The following is a 19,932-nucleotide window of genomic DNA, read 5'->3' on the forward strand; positions in this document are numbered from 1 at the left end:
GATCACCCCCACCCCTGATACATCTCCATGTGGAGAAGCGTTCAAAGCGAGTTAAAGCAAAGGGGTGCTAGGGGGTAGTTTTCTTGTCTCCTTTATTGTCGTTGACAAACATGTGGCCAGGACAGTGGGCTTCTTGTCCTGTCTGGGAGACTTGTTGAGTACCTCAGGTCTTGAAGCTCATATTTTTCTGGTCTCTTGAGACATTGGGGTGTCTGGGCAAGCCAGGAACTCTGGGCCCTTCCACCAGGTTGATTCCACCAACTGAGATGCAAGAACAGAGTGTGCGGCGTGGTCGGCTGGGTTCTGATCTGTCGGCACATACCGCCATTGCTCTGGGTTTGAGGATTTTCTGATCCTGTCTACTTTACTACTGACATAGACATAGAAGCATCTGCTTCGATTGTGGATATAACCCAGCACCACCTTACTGTCTGTGTAGAAGGCGGTGGTCTGCAACTCAAGGTCTATCACCTTTGTTATTAGGTCTGCGAGCTCCAAGGCCAGCACGGCACCGCAGAGTTCTAACTGACACGGTGTGACCTTGTGGTGGTGCTAGTTTCGCCTATCCCATGGCAAAACTGACGTGAACATCATTCTCCATGCCGTAGACCCTGATGTATGCTACGGCTGCTATTTCCTTTGTTGAGGCGTCTGAGAATATATGCAGTTCTTTCTTCCTTGTGGCCGTGGGCGAGATGGTTTATTAGGTTTTTATTAACATTTGTAGGCCGCCCTTTTCCCTGAGGGGACTCAGGGCGGCTCACAGAAAACCAGGGAGGGGGGAATACAACATTAAGACAACAACATATAATAAAATAGTAAACAACATACATTCATATTCGGGCGGGGTAAACGGTCCTTATCCCCAGGCCTGACGGGCGAGCCAGTTCTTCAAGGCTATGCGGAAGGCTTGGACGGTGGAGAGGGTACGAATCTCCACGGGGAGCTCGTTCCAAAGGGTCGGGGCTACTGCTGAGAAGGCCCTCCTCCTTGTAGTTGCCAGCCGACATTGGCTGGCCGATGGGATGCGGAGGAGGCCTAGTCTATGAGATCTTATAGGTCGTAGGGAGGTAATCGGCAGAAGGCGGTCTCTCAAGTATCCAGATCCACTGCCATGTAGGGCTTTATAGGTGATTAATAGCACCTTGAAGCGCATCCGGAGATCGACAGGTAGCCAGCGCAGCTCGCGGAGGATAGGTGTTATGCGGGTGAATCGGGGTGCACCCGCGATCACTCGCGCGGCTGCGTTCTGCACTAACTGAAGTCGCCGGATGCTCCTCAAGGGCAGCCCCATGTAGAGCACATTGCAGTATTCCAGCCTAGAGGTCACAAGGGCCCGAGTGACTGTTGTGAGGGCCTCCCGATTCAGGTAGGGTCGCAACTGGCGCACCAGGCGTACCTGGGCGAATGCCCCCCTGGTCACAGCCGTTAAATGGTGGTCGAATGACAGCTGTGGATCCAGGAGGACTCCCAAGTTGCGGACCCTCTCTGAGGGGTGTAAAATTTGACCCCCCAGCCTGAGTGTTGGAATATTGGCCAAATCTTTGGGAGGGAAACACAACAGCCACTCGGTCTTTTCTGGGTTGAGCACAAGCTTGTTAATCCTCATCCAGTCCATGACGGCCTCAAGACCCCGGCCCATCACGTCAACCGCTTCATTGATTTGGCACGGGGCGGACAGATACAATTGAGTATCGTCCGCATATTGATGGTATCTAATCCCGTGCCTGCGGATGATCTCTCCCAGCGGTTTCATGTAGATGTTAAATAGTAGGGGGGATAAGACCGAACCCTGTGGCACCCCATAATTTAGGGGCCTTGGGGACGATCTCTGCCCTCCCACTAACACCGACTGCGACCTGTCCGAGAGGTAGGAGGAGAACCACCGTAGCACGGTGCCTCCCACTCCCACCTCCCGCAGTCGTCGCAGAAGGATACCATGGTCGATGGTATCGAAAGCCGCTGAGAGGTCAAGGAGGACCAGGATGGAGGAATGTCCTTCATCTCTGGCTCTCCAAAGATCATCCATCAATGCGACCAAAGCGGTTTCTGTGCTGTAACCGGGTCTGAAGCCTGACTGGAAGGGGTCTAGATAGTTTGCTTCCTCCAAGGACCGTTGGAGCTGGAAGGCCACCACCTTCTCAACAACCTTCCCCAGGAAGGGGAGGTTGGAGACCGGGCGATAGCTGTTAAGAACAGCTGGATCCAAGGATGGTTTCTTCAGGAGGGGTCTCACCACCGCCGCTTTCAGTGCGGCGGGGAAGTTCCCCTCCCGAAGAGAGGCGGTTACAACCGCCTGGATCCAGCCTCGTGTCACCTCACTGCAGTTAGCAACCAGCCATGAGGGACACGGATCCAGAACACAGGTGGAGGAACTTACAGCTCTCATGGCCTTGTCCACATCCCCGGGGGTAACGTCCTGAAACTCAACCCAGAGCTGTTCTACTTGGTCCCCCTGTGCCTCAGCTGGAACTGCAGGTGTGGAGTCCAAGTCCGACCGAAACCGAGCAATTTTGTCCGCTAAGAATTGGGCATATTCTTCAGCTCTGCCCTGCAGGGGTTCCCCCGTCTCCCTTTTGTTCAATAGGGAGCGGGTTATCCTGAACAGGGCGGCTGGACGGGACTCAGCGGATGCAACCAGGGTGGCTATGTGTGATCTTTTAGCTGTCCTAAGTGCCCTAGTATATTCCCTGGTGCAGGTGGTTACCATTGCTCGGTTCGATTCGGACTTATCGGACCTCCAACGGTGCTCTAGGCATCTCCTCCGGCGCTTCATCTCCCGGAGCTCCTCGGTGAACCAAGGAGGTCTCCGGGATCCGCCGCCTCGGAGGAGCCGCAGTGGCGCAATCCGGTCGAGGGCCTCTGACGCTGCCAAGTGCCACGCAGCAGCCAGAGTCTCCGCCGGACTGTGGGCGAAAGTGTCAGGAATAACCCCAAGCTCTGTCTGGAACCTTAATGGCTCCATAAGACGCCTGGGGCGGAACCACCTGGTCGGTTCCTCCTCCCTACAGTGGGGGTTTGGCCTCCGGAAGTCGAGCCTCAGCAGGCAATGGTCTGACCACGACAGGGGTATGATGTCGCTCCCCCTCAGACCAAGATCATAAATCCACTGCTCCGAGAGAAATACAAGGTCAAGCATGTGTCCCGCTGAGTGGGTTGGGCCTCGAATTACTTGGGTCAAGCCCATGGCTGTCATGGAAGCCATGAACTCCCGTGCCCCATCAGAGTTTTCACCGAGCGATGGCAAATTAAAGTCCCCCAGGACCATCAACCTAGGGAACTCAACCGCCAGCTCGGCTACCGACTCGAGGAGCGAGGGGAGGGCTGCTGCAACGCTGTTGGGAGGCAGGTACGTTAGCAGCAAACCCACTTGACCCTTGAGATGGGAACATACATATGCTGCACCTGAGCACTTTGGAGACAACTCAGGGAGTCTTGCCATGTTTCCCACTCTTGCTTCTGCTCTGGCGGAAGTGGCTCATCCCAATCTTTGGTGTTTTGGGAGAGTGTGCGCAGCAGGAGCCTCCCTTGGATCGTTACAGGGACAGCAAACCCTAAGGGGTCAAAAAGGCTGTTTACAGTTGACAAGACTCCTCTTCTTGTGAAAGAGTCTTCTGAGCTGGGGATTTGAAGGTGAAGATGTACTTCTTCAAGTCCCAGCAGAGACTGAGACTGCGTTGGATAAAGGGAGTATCTGTACCGAAGTCATGTTCCTGCATCACCTTACAGTGGTCTTCAGGATTGAAGGCTGCTAGCACTTCCTCACTGTTGGATGCAATTTTATGCAGCTTAAGATTGGATGAACCTAGCATCTGGCATGTTCTTTTTAATAGGTCTGTGGCCTCTGCTGGGGTGGGCACAGATTTTAGGCCATCGTCAACATAAAAGTCCCGTTCTACAAACCATCTGGCATCTGCGCCATATTGAGCCTCACCCACACGAGCAGTTGGAAGCCGTTGCCTTGGTATGAGGAAAGGTAGTGGGGCTGGACCCCACCCGTTTACCTCCTAATGGTTTCATGCCCTCTTGAACTCTCTCTTCAACTTTCCCGTATGGTACTTGTTGAATATTGGTCTAGGAGAACCTTTTCGGCATTTCGTTTATGTTTACCAGTGATCTCGTGCCAGTATTTAGCCTTAGATGGAGTTTACCACCCGTTTTGGGCTGCATTTCCAAGCAACCTGACTCCGAGAAGACCCGGTCCCGGCGCACCGGGGGCCGCCACCAGCCTCACACCATCCGTGCGCTGTGCCTTGATCAGAAGGACTTGGGATGTCCTCCACAGTGTTCGTGTGAACCGAAACAGTGTCCTCCCATTGGTTCAAACAGGTACGGTCCATAGGAGTAGGCATGGTTGCCAAGGACAGCTGGTGTTTCTCTTCCGAAAAGTTCTGTGCAACTTCATCTTGCCACGATGTAGCCAAAGGTTGTTTTCGTTGTTGCTCTGCAGGTTGATCCTGTTTATTACTCCATTCGTTCATGTTCAAGTTGCCTTGAAGTATTGGCTTGAATTCTTTAGCCACGACGCTGAGGTTGCTAATCGCGGATATTTGTGTCTCTGCTGGCTGAAGATTGTTTGCCGTCGCTGGGGAATTGTGATTGCCTTGTGTGTTTGGGTTCATCGAGGTAGGCTCTCCAGTTCTAAAGGAAGGATCGGAAGGATCGAGTTGTTGCAGAAATGAGATCAGACCAGCTCTTTGTCAGAGGGAAAGGTTTATTGTGCAAGGTTCGGCAGCGATAGATAAAGCAACATCTGAACCCCGAAGGGCAGTTGTTTACAGCCTTTTATACCCTTTAGCCAGCATATCGATCAGCCCCCAAATACATTGCCTTCCTGTGTCACACAAACCTCTTTCCTGTGTCACGTAGGCCTCGTACACAGTCTCCCCTACTGGGACGGGACATTCATTCAACTTACTCAATTGCCCCCCAAAAGGGAGTATTTGTACCAATATCCTGGTTCCTTTCTTTTAGCTTGGTGAGGCAGACAGAGCAATTAATACTTGCCCTGTTCCACATGGTCAAGAAATTTTAATATCCAGCTTTATTTATTTACTTGTTAATTTCTCTTTTAAACGCGAATACAGACATCTCAATATATCTACATCCTGTCTGCAATAGTAAGCCAGAGCCTTCTTTAGTCTAAACCTGTATTAGCAGCGTGCCATTTCAGGAATTCTTCCCTCTCCCCGGGCATCATGGTTTCAGGGCTGTAATATTTGGTTTAAGGGAGTGGTCCCACATAGTCTTGATTGGCCATTGTACTGAACAAGTGGGGGAAATATTCTTTGCTGCCTTGAAACCTTATAGCTTTAGGCAATTTGCTTAATTTAAGGGGGGGAAATTGAGAGGCTATCAATAAATCGAATCTTATAATCCTGAAGGGTTATACACAGAAATCCCCCCAGCCCCGCCGGACTTATAAATTGAACTCTAACCTTTTCACAGATCAGCTGTCTCAGTACTAGGTACCCGTCATAACCTTTGGCATTGTGAGCGATAAAAGTACATCCTTTAAACGTATGATTTATCAATTTCTTTACAAACTGCTCCAAGCATTTAGCACCATAACAAGCCCACCTCACAACTTCCTTATCATACCCATCCTTCAACATATCCCTGGCACAAGTATAATTAGGTATATGGGTGCCTGTCTCTTGGCAGCATTCAAAATCATAAATGAATGTATCTTTTGCCAATCGGTCCAACGGTTTTAGAAAGCATAAAGGCCCTTCCAAGCTTTCAACCTTCTCAGAGCACTGTCCACACTTGGCTTCCTTGCACTTTCTGTGTCTGGGGGTGGGGGGGTAAAGACGTAAACCCCACACATTTCACAATATTCTTTATTCTTACAGTCAACTTTTCCCTGCAGGTTTTGTGTGCCTTTCAAGACATACCTTAGACTGATAAAACACTTTGCACCTACAGCAGTGCATCTCCTCCTCCTCCACCTGCTGACATTCTTCCTTGAGGCATTTGTATTTGTATTTATTATGCATTTATAGGCCGCCCTTTTCCCTGAGGGGACTCAGGGCGGCTTACAATAAAAGGGGAAAGGGAGTGTAGGACAAATACAAAAAGAAATGTGAGCGAGAATAAATTAAACAATAAAACACAACATTCACTCGACATTCGGGAGGGGCGAAAGTAAAAACTTATCCCCAGGCCTGACGGGCTAGCCAGATCTTGAGGGCTGTGCGGAAGGCCTGGACGGTGGTGAGGGTGCGGATCTCCACGGGGAGATTGTTCCATAGCGTCGGAGCCGCAACAGAGAAGGCTCTCCTCCGAGTAGTCGCCAGTCGGCACTGACTGGCAGATGGAATACGGAGGAGGCCAACTCTATGCGATCTGATGGGACGCAGGGAGGTAATTGGCAGAAGGCGGTCTCTCAGAAGGCAGAAGGCAGAAGGCGGTAATTGGCAGAGGCATGCTCTACAGCTATATTGACAGCCATGACTAAATTTGTGGTGGTAGGGTATGTGGTAGAATTTACAGAAATAGCGTTCACCCAGGAAGCCCTGGCACAAATATAATTAGGTATATGGGTGCCTGTCTCTTGGCAGCATTCAAAATCATAAATGATGTATCTTTTGCCAATCGGTCCAATGGTTTTAGACAGCATAAATGCCCTTCCAAGTTTTCAACCTTCTCAGAGCACTGTCCACACTTGGTTTCCTTGCACTTTCTTTGTGTGTGTGGGGGGGGGGGTAAAGATGTAAACCCCACACATTTCACAATATTCTTTATTCTTAAAGTCAACATTTCCCTGCACAGCTAGTTTTGTGTGCCTTTCAAGACATACCTTAGACTGACAAAACACTTTGCACCTACAGCAGTGCATCTCCTCCTCCTCCACCTGCTGACATTCTTCCTTGAGGCATGCTCTACAGCTATATTGACAGCCATGACTAAATTTGTGGTGGTAGGGTATGTGGTAGAATTTACAGAAATAGCGTTCACCCAGGAAGCTCTTGATATTTTTGATGCCATAGTAATGCTTGTCATGTAACAATGCAAACATTATTTTTTCTTGCTGTGGGCGACCTGTGTCCTGCATAAAAAACAAGATCTTTATAGTGACCCTTAAATCTTCTTCAAAGTTGTGTATCTGAGAAATGTCAATCCTGTTTTCTGTGGAAACACCCATTCTGCTATGAAGTTCCCTGACTCTGGTAATAATTTCTTCATTTCTAACATCCACACCACTGAAGACAGAGCAAATAGCTAGCAAAACACAGAAATCCACCTTCCCTATTGAAATCTGTTTTCTTTTGTTTATTGGATTTATATGCCGCCCTTCTCCCAAAGGACTCAGGGCAGCGTACAACATAAAAAAGAAAAACACATATTACAGCACAAGTGTTTAACTTCCTAAGCCCTCCCCTCTCCGTGTACTTCACGATGGTAACCACTAATTGTAAATTACCCCCCACAATATCTCTGCTTTATTTTGAACTATATTTTCAACACTGGTCAGAAAATCATCAGCATTTAGATCATTCACAAGCCTCCGAAGAGAAAAGAGAGGATGATTTAACCCCTTTGCATCCAACCGGAGTTGAACAAAATCGTTTGGGCCTATGTGCCTAAACAACATTATTCAAAAGAGTCTGTAACGTATTATGAATAGCCTCTATAGCATCTCCAAAAGACTGGATTCGGTCAAGATTGACAAATCTATGTCGATGATAGTATTCCACAACTCTGAAATTTCAGATAGGCTTCTCCCATGCCTGCACCATATCCAGATAAACTTTGTTCATATTCTGAGAATTTGCAGAGTTAGGGGCTTGTAGCTGGGGTATAGATTGACGTATGTCCCCTTCTGGTTGATATACAGTCTATTACGTATTTCTACCTATTATTCATTCCCCAGTTTTGTATTTGTTTTATAGTTTCTGGATCTTTCTTCTTCTCTTTATTGCTTTCCTACTTTTTTTCTGCTTTCCTCTGGCCAATTATACCTTAAATTCCATATTGAGTAACATTCAGATTCCCCTTTATCTTTTAGCTTTTTTGTGAGCCTCTCCATTTCAACGCATTCTGTTTTTTATTAAATTTTCTTCCGTTGGTATGTGTTTATTTTTCCAATTCTGTGCAAATGAGATTCACGCTGCCATAATTATGTGTAGAATTAGGTATTTGATACTTTTCTCATAGTTCCCCTTGAGGCGTCTGAGAATATATGCAGTTCTTTCTTCTTTGTGGCCGCGGGCGAGATGGGAACATACATATGCTGCACCTGAGCACTTTGGAGACAACTCAGGGAGTCTTGCCATGTTTCCCACTCTTGCTTCTGCTCTGGCGGAAGTGGCTCATCCCAATCTTTGGTGTTTTGAGAGAGTGTGCGCAGCAGGATCCTCCCTTGGATCGTTACAGGGACAGCAAACCCTAAGGGGTCAAAAAGGCTGTTTACAGTTGACAAGACTCCTCTTCTTGTGAAAGAATCTTCTGAGCTGGGGATTTGAAGGTGAAGATGTACTTCCTCAAGTCCCAGCAGAGACTGAGACTGCGTTGGATAAAGGGAGTATCTGTGCCGAAGTCATGTTCCTGCAACCCCTTATGGTGGTCTTCAGGATTGAAGGCTGCTAGCACTTCCTCACTGTTGGATGCAATTTTATGCAGCTTAAGATTGGATGAACCTAGCATCTGGCATGTTCTTTTTAATAGGTCTGTGGCCTCTGCTGGGGTGGGCACAGATTTTAGGCCATCGTCAACATAAAAGTCCCGTTCTACAAACCATCTGGCATCTGCGCCATATTGAGCCTCACCCACATGAGCAGTTGGAAGCTGTTGCCTTGGTATGTGGAAAGGTAGTGGGGCTGGACCCCACCCGTTTACATCCTAACGGTTTAATGCCCTCTTGAACTCTCTCTTCAACTTTCCCGTACGGTACTTGTTGAATATCGGTCTAGGAGAACCTTTTCGGCATTTCGTTTATGTTTACCAGTGATCTCGTGCCAGTATTTAGCCTTAGATGGAGTTTACCACCCGTTTTGAGCTGCATTTCCAAGCAACCTGACTCTGAGAAGACCCGGACCCGGCGCACCGGGGGCCGCCACCAGCCTCACACCATCCGTGCGCTGTGCCTTGATCAGAAGGACTTGGGATGTCCTCCACAGTGCTCGTGTGAACCGAAACAGTGTCCTCCCATTGGTTCAAACAGGTACGGTCCATAGGAGTAGGCATGGTTGCCAAGGACAGCTGGTGTTTCTCTTCCGAAAAGTTCTGTGCAGCTTCATCTTGCCACGGTGTAGCCAAAGGTTGTTTCCGTTGTTGCTCTGCAGGTTGATCCTGTTTATTACTCCATTCGTTCATGTTCAAGTTGCCTTGAAGTATTGGCTGGAATTCTTTAGCCACGACGCTGAGGTTGCTACTCGCGGATATTTGTGTCTCTGCTGGCTGAGGATTGTTTGCCGTCGCTGGGAAATTGTGATTGCCTCGTGTGTTTGGGTTCATCGAGGTAGGCTCTCCAGTTCTAAGGGAAGGATCGAGTTGTTGCAGAAATGAGATCAGACCAGCTCTTTGTCAGAGGGAAAGGTTTATTGTGCAAGGTTCAGCAGCGATAGATAAAGGAACATCTGAACCCCAAAGGGCAGTTGTTCACAGCCTTTTATACCCTTTAGCCAGCATATCGATCAGCCCAAAAATACATTGCCTTCCTGTGTCACACAAACCTCTTTCCTGTGTCACGTAGGCCTCATACACAGTCTCCCCTACTGTGACGGGACATTCGTTCAACTTACTCAATTGCCCCCCAAAAGGGAGTATTTGTACCAATATCCTGGTTCCTTTGTTTTAGCTTGGTGAGGCAGACAGAGCAATTAATCCTTGCCCTGTTCCACATGGTCAAGAAACTTTAATATCCAGCTTTATTTATCTACTTGTCAATTTCTCTTTTATTACCCCTTTGAAACACGAATACAGACCTCTCACCTCCTGTCTGCAATAGTAAGCCAGAGCCTTCTTTAGTCTAAACCTGTATTAGCAGCGTGCCATTTCAGGAATTCTTCTCTCTCCCCGGGCATCGTGGTTTCAGGGCTGTAATATTTGGTTTAAGGGAGTGGTCCCACATAGTCTTGATTGGCCATTGTATTGAACAAGTGGGGGAAATATCCTTTGCTGCCTTGAAACCTTATAGCTTTAGGCAATTTGCTTAATTTAAGGGGGGGAAAGTGAGAGGCTATCAATAAATCGAATCTTATAATCCTGGAGGGGTTTACACAGAAATCCCCCCCCCCGCCGGACTTATAAATTGAACTCTAACCTTTTCACAGATCAGCTGTCTCAGTACTAGGTACCCGTCATAACCTTTGGCGTTGTGAGCGATAAAAGTACATCCTTTAAACGTATGATTTATAAATTTCTGTACAAACTGCTCCAGGCATTTAGCACCATAACAAGCCCACCTCACAACTTCTTTATCATACCCATCCTTCAACATATCCCTGGCACAAGTATAATTAGGTATATGGGTGCCTGTCTCTTGGCAGCATTCAAAATCATAAATGATGTATCTTTTGCCAATCGGTCCAACGGTTTTCGAAAGCATAAAGGCCCTTCCAAGCTTTCAACCTTCTCAGAGCACTGTCCACACTTGGCTTCCTTGCACTTTCTGTGTGTGTGTGGGGGGGGGGGGTAAAGATGTAAACCCCACACATTTCACAATATTCTTTATTCTTACAGTCAACTTTTCCCTGCACAGCGAGTTTTGTGTGCCTTTCAAGACATACCTTAGACTGACAAAACACTTTGCACCTACAGCAGTGCATCTCCTCCTCCTCCACCTGCTGACATTCTTCCTTGAGACATGCTCTACAGCTATATTGACAGCCATGACTAAATTTGTGGTGGTAGGGTATGTGGTAGACTTTACAGAAATAGCGTTCACCCAGGAAGCCCTTGATATTTTTGATGCCATAGTAATGCTTGTCATGTAACAATGTAAACATTATTTTTTTCTTGCTGTGGGCGACCTGTGACAAAAAACGTGCACCTGTCCTGCATAAAAAACAAGATCTTTATAGTGACCCTTAAATCTTCTTCAAAGATGTGTATCTGAGAAATGTCAATCCTGTTTTCTGTGGAAACACCCATTCTGCTATGAAGTTCCCTGACTCTGGTGATAATTTCTTCCTTTCTAACATCCACACCACTCAAGACAGAGCAAATAGCTAGCAAAACACAGAAATTCACCTTCCCTATTGAAATCTCTTTTGTTTTGTTTATTGAATTTATATGCCGCCCTTCTCCCAAAGGACTCAGGGCAGCGTACAACATAAAAAAGAAAAACACATATTACAGCACAGTGTTTAACTTCCTAAGCCTTCCTCTCTCCGTGTACTTCACGATGGTAACCACTAATTGTAAATTACCCCCCACAATATCTCTGCTTTATTTTGAACTATATTTTCAACACTAGTCAGAAAATCATCAGCATTTAGATCATTCACATGCCTCTGAAGAGAAAAGAGAGGATGATTTAACCACTTTGCATCCAACCGGAGTTGAACAAAATCGTTTGGGCCTATGTCCCTAAACAACATTATTCAAAAGAGTCTGTAACATATTATGAATAGCCTCTACAGCATCTACAAAAGACTGGATTCGGTCAAGATTGACAAATCTATGTCAATGATAGTATTCCACAACTCTGAAATTTCAGATAGGCTTCTCCCATGCCTGCACCATATCCAGATAAACTTTGTTCATATTCTGAGAATTTGCAGAGTTAGGGGCTTGTAGCTGGGCCATAGATTGACGTATGTCCCCTTCTGGTTGATATACAGTCTATTACGTATTTCTACCGGTTATTCATTCCCCAGTTTTGTATTTGTTTTATAGTTTCTGGAACTTTCTTCTTCTCTTTATTGTCTTCATACTTTTCTTCCGCATTCCTCTAGCCAATTATACCTTAAGTTCCATATTGAGTAACATTCAGATTCCTCTTTATCTTTTAGCTCTATTGTGAGCCTGTCCATTTCAAGGCATTCTAATATATTTTTTATTAAAAAAAAATTCCGTTGGTATGTGTTTATTTTTCCAATTCTGTGCAAATGAGATTCGCGCTGCCATTATTATGTGTAGAGTTAGGTATTTGATACTTTTCTCATAGTTCCCCTTTATTATTCCTAATAGAAATAATTCCGGTTTTGGTTCTATTTGAAGTGCAGTGATCTCTGCCGGCCAGTCTTTTGTTTTTTTCCAATATTTTTTTGCAGTTGCGCACATCCACCACATATGATAATACATTCCGTGTTGTTGACTGCACTTCCAGCAAGCTGGTAAACATTCCAGGAACATTCTTGCAATTCTCACCGGTGGTGTAAGTGTGTAAGGAGGATTTCAGCTTTATCTAAACGTCCTCAAACCCACAGTAAGCCATGGCCGTCAAGAAATGGGCTCAGTTTTAGAAGTGAGCTGGATTTTGGAAGGGGCTTCTTAGCCTGTAGGCACTCAAATTCTGATGGGTATGCATCTCATTGCATACTCCATAGAATGGATCTCTCTGCTTGGGTGAGGTTGGCTGGGGAGTCCGTCCTGTGATGCAGGAAACAGACGATCACCCCCACCCCTGATACGAGACATCTCCATGCGGAGAAGTGTTCAAAGTGAGTTAAAGCAAAGGGGTGTTAGGGGGTAGTTTTCTTGTCTCCTTTATTGTCGTTGACAAACATGTGGCCAGGACAGTGGGCTTCTTGTCCTGTCTGGGAGACTTGTTGAGTACCTCAGGTCTTGAAGCTCATATTTTTCTGGTCTCTTGAGACATTGGTGTTTCTGGGCAAGCCAGGAACTCTGAGCCCTTCCACCAGGTTGATTCCACCAACTGAGATGCAAGAGCAGAGTGTGCGGCGTGGTCGGCTGGGTTCCGATCTGTCGGCACATACCGCCATTGCTCTGGGTTTGAGGATTTTCTGATCCTGTCTACTCTATTACTGACATAGACAGAGAAGCATCTGCTTCGATTGTGGATGTAACCCAGCACCACCTTACTGTCTGTGTAGAAGGCGGTGGTCTGCAACTCAAGGTCTATCACCTTTGTTATTAGGTCTGCGAGCTCCAAGGCCAGCACGGCACCGAAGAGTTCTAACCTTGGCACGGTGTGACCTTGTGGTGGTGCTAGTTTCGCCTATCCCATGACAAAACTGACGTGAACGTCATTCTCCACACCGTAGACCCTGATGTATGCTACGGCTGCTATTTCCTTCGTCTGAGAATATATGCAGTTCCTTCTTCCTTGTGGCCCTGGGCGAGATGGGAACATACATATGCTGCGCCGGAGCACTTTGGAGACAACTCAGGGAGTCTTGCCATGTTTCCCACTCTTGCTTCTGCTCTGGCGGAAGTGGCTCATCCCAACCTTTGGTGTGAGAGAGTGTGCACAGCAGGAGCCTCCCTTGGATCGTTACAGGGAAAGCAAACCCTAAGGGGTCAAAAAGGCTGTTTACAGTTGACAAGACTCCTCTTCTTGTGAAAGAGTCTTCTGAGCTGGGGATTTGAAGGTGAAGATGTACTTCTTCAAGTCCCAGCAGAGACTGAGACTGCGTTGGATAAAGGGAGTATCTGTGCCGAAGTCATGTTCCTGCAACCCCTTATGGTGGTCTTCAGGATTGAAGGCTGCTAGCACTTCCTCACTGTTGGATGCAATTTTATGCAGCTTAAGATTGGATGAACCTAGCATCTGGCATGTTCTTTTTAATAGGTCTGTGGCCTCTGCTGGGGTGGGCACAGATTTTAGGCCATCGTCAACATAAAAGTCCCGTTCTACAAACCATCTGGCATCTGCGCCATATTGAGCCTCACCCACACGAGCAGTTGGAAGCTGTTGCCTTGGTACGTGGAAAGGTAGTGGGGCTGGACCCCACCCGTTTACCTCCTAGGTTTCATGACCTCTTGAACTCTCTCTTCAACTTTCCCGTACGGTACTTGTTGAATATCGGTCTAGGAGAACCTTTTTGGCATTTCGTTTATGTTTACCAGTGATCTCGTGCCGGTATTTAGCCTTAGATGGAGTTTACCCCCCGTTTTGAGCGGCATTTCCAAGCAACCTGACTCCGAGAAGACCCGGTCCCGGCGCACCGGGGGCCGCCACCAGCCTCACACCATCCGTGCGCTGTGCCTAGATCAGAAGGACTCGGGATGTCCTCCACAGTGCTCGTGCAAACCGAAACAGTGTCCTCCCATTGGTTCAAACAGGTACGGTCCATAGGAATAGGCATGGTTGCCAAGGACAGCTGGTGAAAAGTTCTGTGCAACTTCATCTTGCCACGGTGTAGCCAAAGGTTGTTTCCGTTGTTGCTCTGCAGGTTGATCCTGTTTATTACTCCATTCGTTCATGTTCAAGTTGCCTTGAAGTATTGGCTGGAATTCTTTAGCCATGACGCTGAGGTTGCTACTCGCGGATATTTGTGTCTCTGCTGGCTGAGGATTGTTTCCCATCGCTGGGGAATTGTTGTGATTGCCTTGTGTGTTTGGGTTCATCGAGGTAGGCTCTCCAGTTCTAAGGGAAGGATCGAGTTGTTGCAGAAATGCGATCAGACCAGCTCTTTGTCAGAGGGAAAGGTTTATTGCGCAAGGTTCAGCAGCGATAGATGAAGCAACATCTGAACCCCGAAGGGCAGTTGTTTACAGCCTTTTATACCCTTTAGCCAGCATATCGATCAGCCCCAAAATACATTGCCTTCCTGTGTCACACAAACCTCTTTCCTGTGTCACGTAGGCCTCGTACACAGTCTCCCCTACTGTGACGGGACATTCGTTCAACTTACTCAATTGCCCCCCAAAAGGGAGTATTTGTACCAATATCCTGGTTCCTTTCTTTTAGCTTAGTGAGGCAGACAGAGCAATTAATCCTTGCCCTGTTCCACATGGTCAAGAAACTTTAATATCCAGCTTTATTTATTTACTTGTCAATTTCTCTTTTAAATGCGAATACAGACATCTCAATATACCTTACATCCTGTCTGCAATAGTAAGCCAGAGCCTTCTTTAGTCTAAACCTGTATTAGCAGCGTGCCATTTCAGGAATTCTTCTCTCTCCCCGGGCATCATGGTTTCAGGGCTGTAATATTTGGTTTAAGGGAATGGTCCTACGTAGTCTTGATTGGCCATTGTACTGAACAAGTGGGGGAAATATCCTTTGCTGCCTTGAAACCTTATAGCTTTAGGCAATTTGCTTAATTTAAGGGGGGGGGGAAGTGAGAGGCTATCAATAAATCGAATCTTATAATCCTGGAGGGTTATACACAGAAATCCCCCCAGCCCTGCTGGATTTATAAATTGAACTCTAACCTTTTCACAGATCAGCTGTCTCAGTACTAGGTACCCGTCATAACCTTTGGCGTTGTGAGCGATAAAAGTACATCCTTTAAACGTATGATTTATCAATTTCTTTGCAAACTTCGGCCTCCTCCGAATTCCATCTGCCAGTCAATGTCGACTGGCGACCACACGGAGGAGAGCCTTCTCTGTTGCTGCCCCGACCCTATGGAACGAGCTCCCCATGGAGATCCGCACCCTCACCACGATCCAGACCTTCCGCGCAGCCCTCAAGATCTGGCTCTCCCAGCAGGCCTGGGGATAGGCTTCAATTACCCGCCCGAGTGTTTGATTGTTGAATGAAAGTTGTGTTTTATTATTTTTCTTTTGTTCACAAAGTGTTTGTTTTGACCTTGCACTTCCCCTCCCCTGTGGTTGTAAGCCGCCCTGAGTCCCCTCAGGGAAAAGGGCGGCATATAAATCCCAATAAACCTGAAACCTGAAACCTGAAACCTGAAACTGCTCCAGGCATTTAGCACCATAACAAGCCCACCTCACAACTTCTTTATCATACCCATCCTTCAACATATCCCTGGCACAAGTATAATTAGGTATATGGGTGCCTGTCTCTTGGCAGCATTCAAAATCATAAATGATGTATCTTTTGCCAATCAGTCCAACGGTTTTAGACAGCATAAACGCCCTTTCAAGCTTTCAACCTTCTCAGAGCACTGTCCACACTTGGCTTCCTTGCACTTTGCGTGTATGTGTGTGTGGGGGGGGGGTAAAGACGTAAACCCCACACATTTCACAATATTCTTTATTCTTACAGTCAACGTTTCCCTCCATAGCGAGTTTTGTGTGCCTTTCAAGACATACCTTAGACTGATAAAACACTTTGCACCCACAGGTGCAAAGTGGTGAACATTCCAGGAACATTCTTGCAATTCTCGCCGGTGGTAGATGCCATCTGTAGAACATCTTATATATGTTCTCCCTGTATGCCATTGCCATTTTTGATTTATAGTTTGTGTTCTTCCTCGGGCATTGCTCGGGGCATGCAGTTAACTCCACGCTTAGGAATCTCTTTCAGATCAAGTTTATTATCAGGCATTCTTTTTTTTTAATTATATGCACAATTTTATGAATACAGCCTTACAACAGAGTATGAATAGTAGTAGTACAATAGCCTTACAAAAGTGTTAGCCTATCTGGACGTGATTCCTGTCTGGCTACCTCTGAGTTCTGAAAGCATATTGCTAAGCCCTCTTTTCAGTAAATGATTTCAAGCTGGAGTGAGATTCCCAAACAAGATCCCCAAACCCAAAGTAGTAGTAATCCCTTAGTGAATTTGAAGCACATCCCAATGTAGCAGATCTCTACCGCCAATTCTTGCAATGATTGTCCTAACTTTCCTTCATGCTCTGCAGTTTTCAAAAGTCCCTTTCCTCCATTGATGCTCGACAGTTTCTGATGCTAGAATACTTTCAACTTCCCTTTTCCCTTGGGATATATTGACAACCTGTTAAATAATCAAACCAGCTGTACTTCTTTAATTTAATCAAAGGCTACAAGTACATCTACCAACAAAAAAAAAATCATTTTTTTTTCGTATGTTTTTCCCCCTTGCATGGATCATTTGATGGGACGTAACACGACATTTCTTCCTAAAGTATCAGGCATTATTAATAGCAAAACTTACCGTTCAGTGTTAAGATACTTCTGACTTCCATGATCTGTCCCATCACATAGTGTAAAAAGATGATGATTTCATTCCTGTGTTGAGTGGAGATACAGATAATACTACTCAGGTTCACAAAGGCATTTAAGCAGCCCGGCTATAAACTTTTCACATGGGCAGAATACCCCAGAGGCCAATTGGAAACACAAATGTGATCACATGTTATGGAACTACATTTCCCATAAGGCAGTCTCTGCCTACATTTCCCATGAGGTAGTTTCTTAAAGGAGACAGTTCTTAATTCTTACACTAGCTATATACTGCTCCCCTCCTGGAATTATAAATTCCACTACCAACTAACTTTTTACTAGAGGTAAACAAGGCATGGCATAAAACAATGCAAACTTGACTATCTAATTAACTAAGACAAACAGAGGCATAACGTTATACATGCAAACCTAACTAATTAACTGAGTTACACAAAGGCATAGCATCAAACAGTGCAAACAATGATGTAAACACAATGCATGCAAAGCTTGAGGTTCAATCTTCTAGTTCAGTCTTCCATAGCAGCAGTCCTAGGTGGTGATCGGTCTGGTGTAGAGCTTCTTGGTGGGAGTCTGCTGATCGTGCCCTGAGTCCAATGGCTTTGCGACCTGAACTTCCACCTGGCGAACTAGTCCATCTTCACTGGGTAGGACTTGGTGAACAAGCTCTATTGGCCATGAGTTCTGAGGCGCATCCTTGTCTTTTAGCAAGACAAGGTCTCCTTCTTTGAGGTTGGGCTGTTTGCGCTGCGACTTGCGGCGATCTTGCAGGGAGGGTAAGTATTCCTGCTTCTAGCGCTTCCAGAATGTGTTGGCAAGCAGTTGAACTTGTCTCCATTGTTGTTTATACATGTCCTTGGGAACAAAATTCCTTGCTGGTGGTGGCCAGTCGCCTGTCTTCTGGGTCAGCAAGGAGGCTGGGGTGAGGATAATTGGGTTTTCAGGAACTGTAAAACTGGACCCAAAGGTCGAAAGTTGATAATAGCTGCCACCTCTGCCATGAGGGTGGCAAAAATCTCATGTGTTAGTGTAGGCGTCTTTGCCAACATTGAGTTCAGAATTCTGCGGGCTATGCCTATCAGTTGTTCCCAAGCTCCTCCCATATGGGATGCGTGGGGAGGATTGAATGTCCACACACACAGTCACAGGCCTTCAGGTAGCCCTCAATTGCTGGATCTAGGCAATCGTTTTTACCTATTGTCAATTCCTTGCAGGCCCCTACACAGTTAGTGCCACGGTCAGATCTAAACATCTTGACCGGTCCTCTGTGCGCCAGAAACTGCCATAGGGCATTGATGAAGCAGGAACTGTCCATAGATTCAATGACTTCGATGTGTATGGCTCAAATGCTGAGACATGTGAAAAGTACTGCCCAGTGTTTGCTGTTAGCTTGTCCTCCCTTGGTCCGACAGGCAGACAATTTCTTGTCAATTTCTCTTTTATTCCCCCCCTTTGAAACTCGAATACAGACCTCTCAATATATCTACATCCTGTCTGCAATAGTAAGCCAGAGCCTTCTTTAGTTTAAACCTGTATTAGCAGCGTGCCATTTCAGGAATTCTTCTCTCTCCCCGGGCATCATGGTTTCAGGGCTGTAATATTTGGTTTAAGGGAGTGGTCCCACATAGTCTTGATTGGCCATTGTATTGAACAAGTGGGGGAAATATCCTTTGCTGCCTTGAAACCTTATAGCTTTAGGCAATTTCCTTAATTTAAGGGGGGGAAAGTGAGAGGCTATCAATAAATCGAATCTTATAATCCTGGAGGGGTTTACACAGAAATCCCCCCAGCCCCGCCGGATTTATAAATTGAACTCTAACCTTTTCACAAATCAGCTGTCTCAGTACTAGGTACCCATCATAACCTTTGGCATTGTGAGCGATAAAAGTACATCCTTTAAACGTATGACTTATAAATTTCTTTACAAACTGCTCCAGGCATTTAGCACCATAACAAGCCCACCTCACAACTTCTTTATCATACCCATCCTTCAACATATCCCTGGCACAAGTATAATTAGGTATATGGGTGCCTGTCTCTTGGCAGCATTCAAAATCATAAATGATGTATCTTTTGCCAATCGGTCCAACGGTTTTCGAAAGCATAAAGGCCCTTCCAAGCTTTCAACCTTCTCAGAGCACTGTCCACACTTGGCTTCCTTGCACTTTGTGTGTATGTGTGTTTGTGGGGGGGGGGGTAAATACGTAAACCCCACACATTTCACAATATTCTTTATTCTTACAGTCAATGTTTCCCTCCATAGCGAGTTGTGTGTGCCTTTCAAGGCATACCTTAGACTGATAAAACATTGTGCACCTACAGCAGTGCATGTTCTCTTCCTCCACCTGCTGACATTCTTCCTTGAGGCATGGCTCTACAGCTATATTGACGGCCATGACTAAATTTGTGCTGGTAGGGTGTGTTGTTCGTCACTGAGCCACAGGAAACGTTAGTAGTTCCGATGGTCTTCCTTAATGAGGAAAGAGTAGAACATCTGCTGGATTGCAGCCATGATGGCTATGGCTTCCTTCCTGAAGCAGATGAGCATGCCAAGCAGACTGTTGGTGAGGTCAGGCCCTGTGAGCAGGACTTTGTTCAGAGAGGGGCCTTGGAAATGTGCGCTGGCATCGAAGACTACCCGAATCTGACCTGGCTTCTGTGGGTGGTACACCCCAAAGAATGACAGATACCAGCATTCTTCGCCATTTCTCAGAGATGGCACAAGTTCTGCATCTCCGTTCTGGACCATTTTGTCCATGAACTCTATTAAATGAGCTTTCATCGCAGGCTTCCTGTTGATGAGTTGCCTCAGATTCAAGGGACTTGAGAGACTTGGCTCATGGTTGTTTGGAAGCTGTTTCCTTGGCATGCAGAAAGGTAGTGGTGCCGGACCACACCCGTTTACCTCTTAATGGTTTCATGCTCTCTTGAACTCTCTCTTCAACT

The 19,932-nt window shown here is 46.4% G+C and overlaps 2 pseudogenes; both read right to left on the bottom strand.

The window, feature by feature from the left end:
- Positions 1-10,055: 10,055 nt before the first annotated feature.
- LOC148049267 (uncharacterized) lies at positions 10,056-16,197 on the bottom strand (annotated as a pseudogene).
- A 2,395-nt stretch (positions 16,198-18,592) lies between these two features.
- On the bottom strand, positions 18,593-19,247 carry LOC148049268 (uncharacterized; annotated as a pseudogene).
- Between the last annotated feature and the right edge of the window lie 685 nt (positions 19,248-19,932).

This window comes from Thamnophis sirtalis, unplaced genomic scaffold (assembly GCF_051295495.1).
Source record: "Thamnophis sirtalis isolate CommonGarterSnake01/CBP01778 unplaced genomic scaffold, rThaSir2_p1.2 scaffold_2, whole genome shotgun sequence".
Lineage (NCBI taxonomy): Eukaryota > Metazoa > Chordata > Lepidosauria > Squamata > Natricidae > Thamnophis > Thamnophis sirtalis.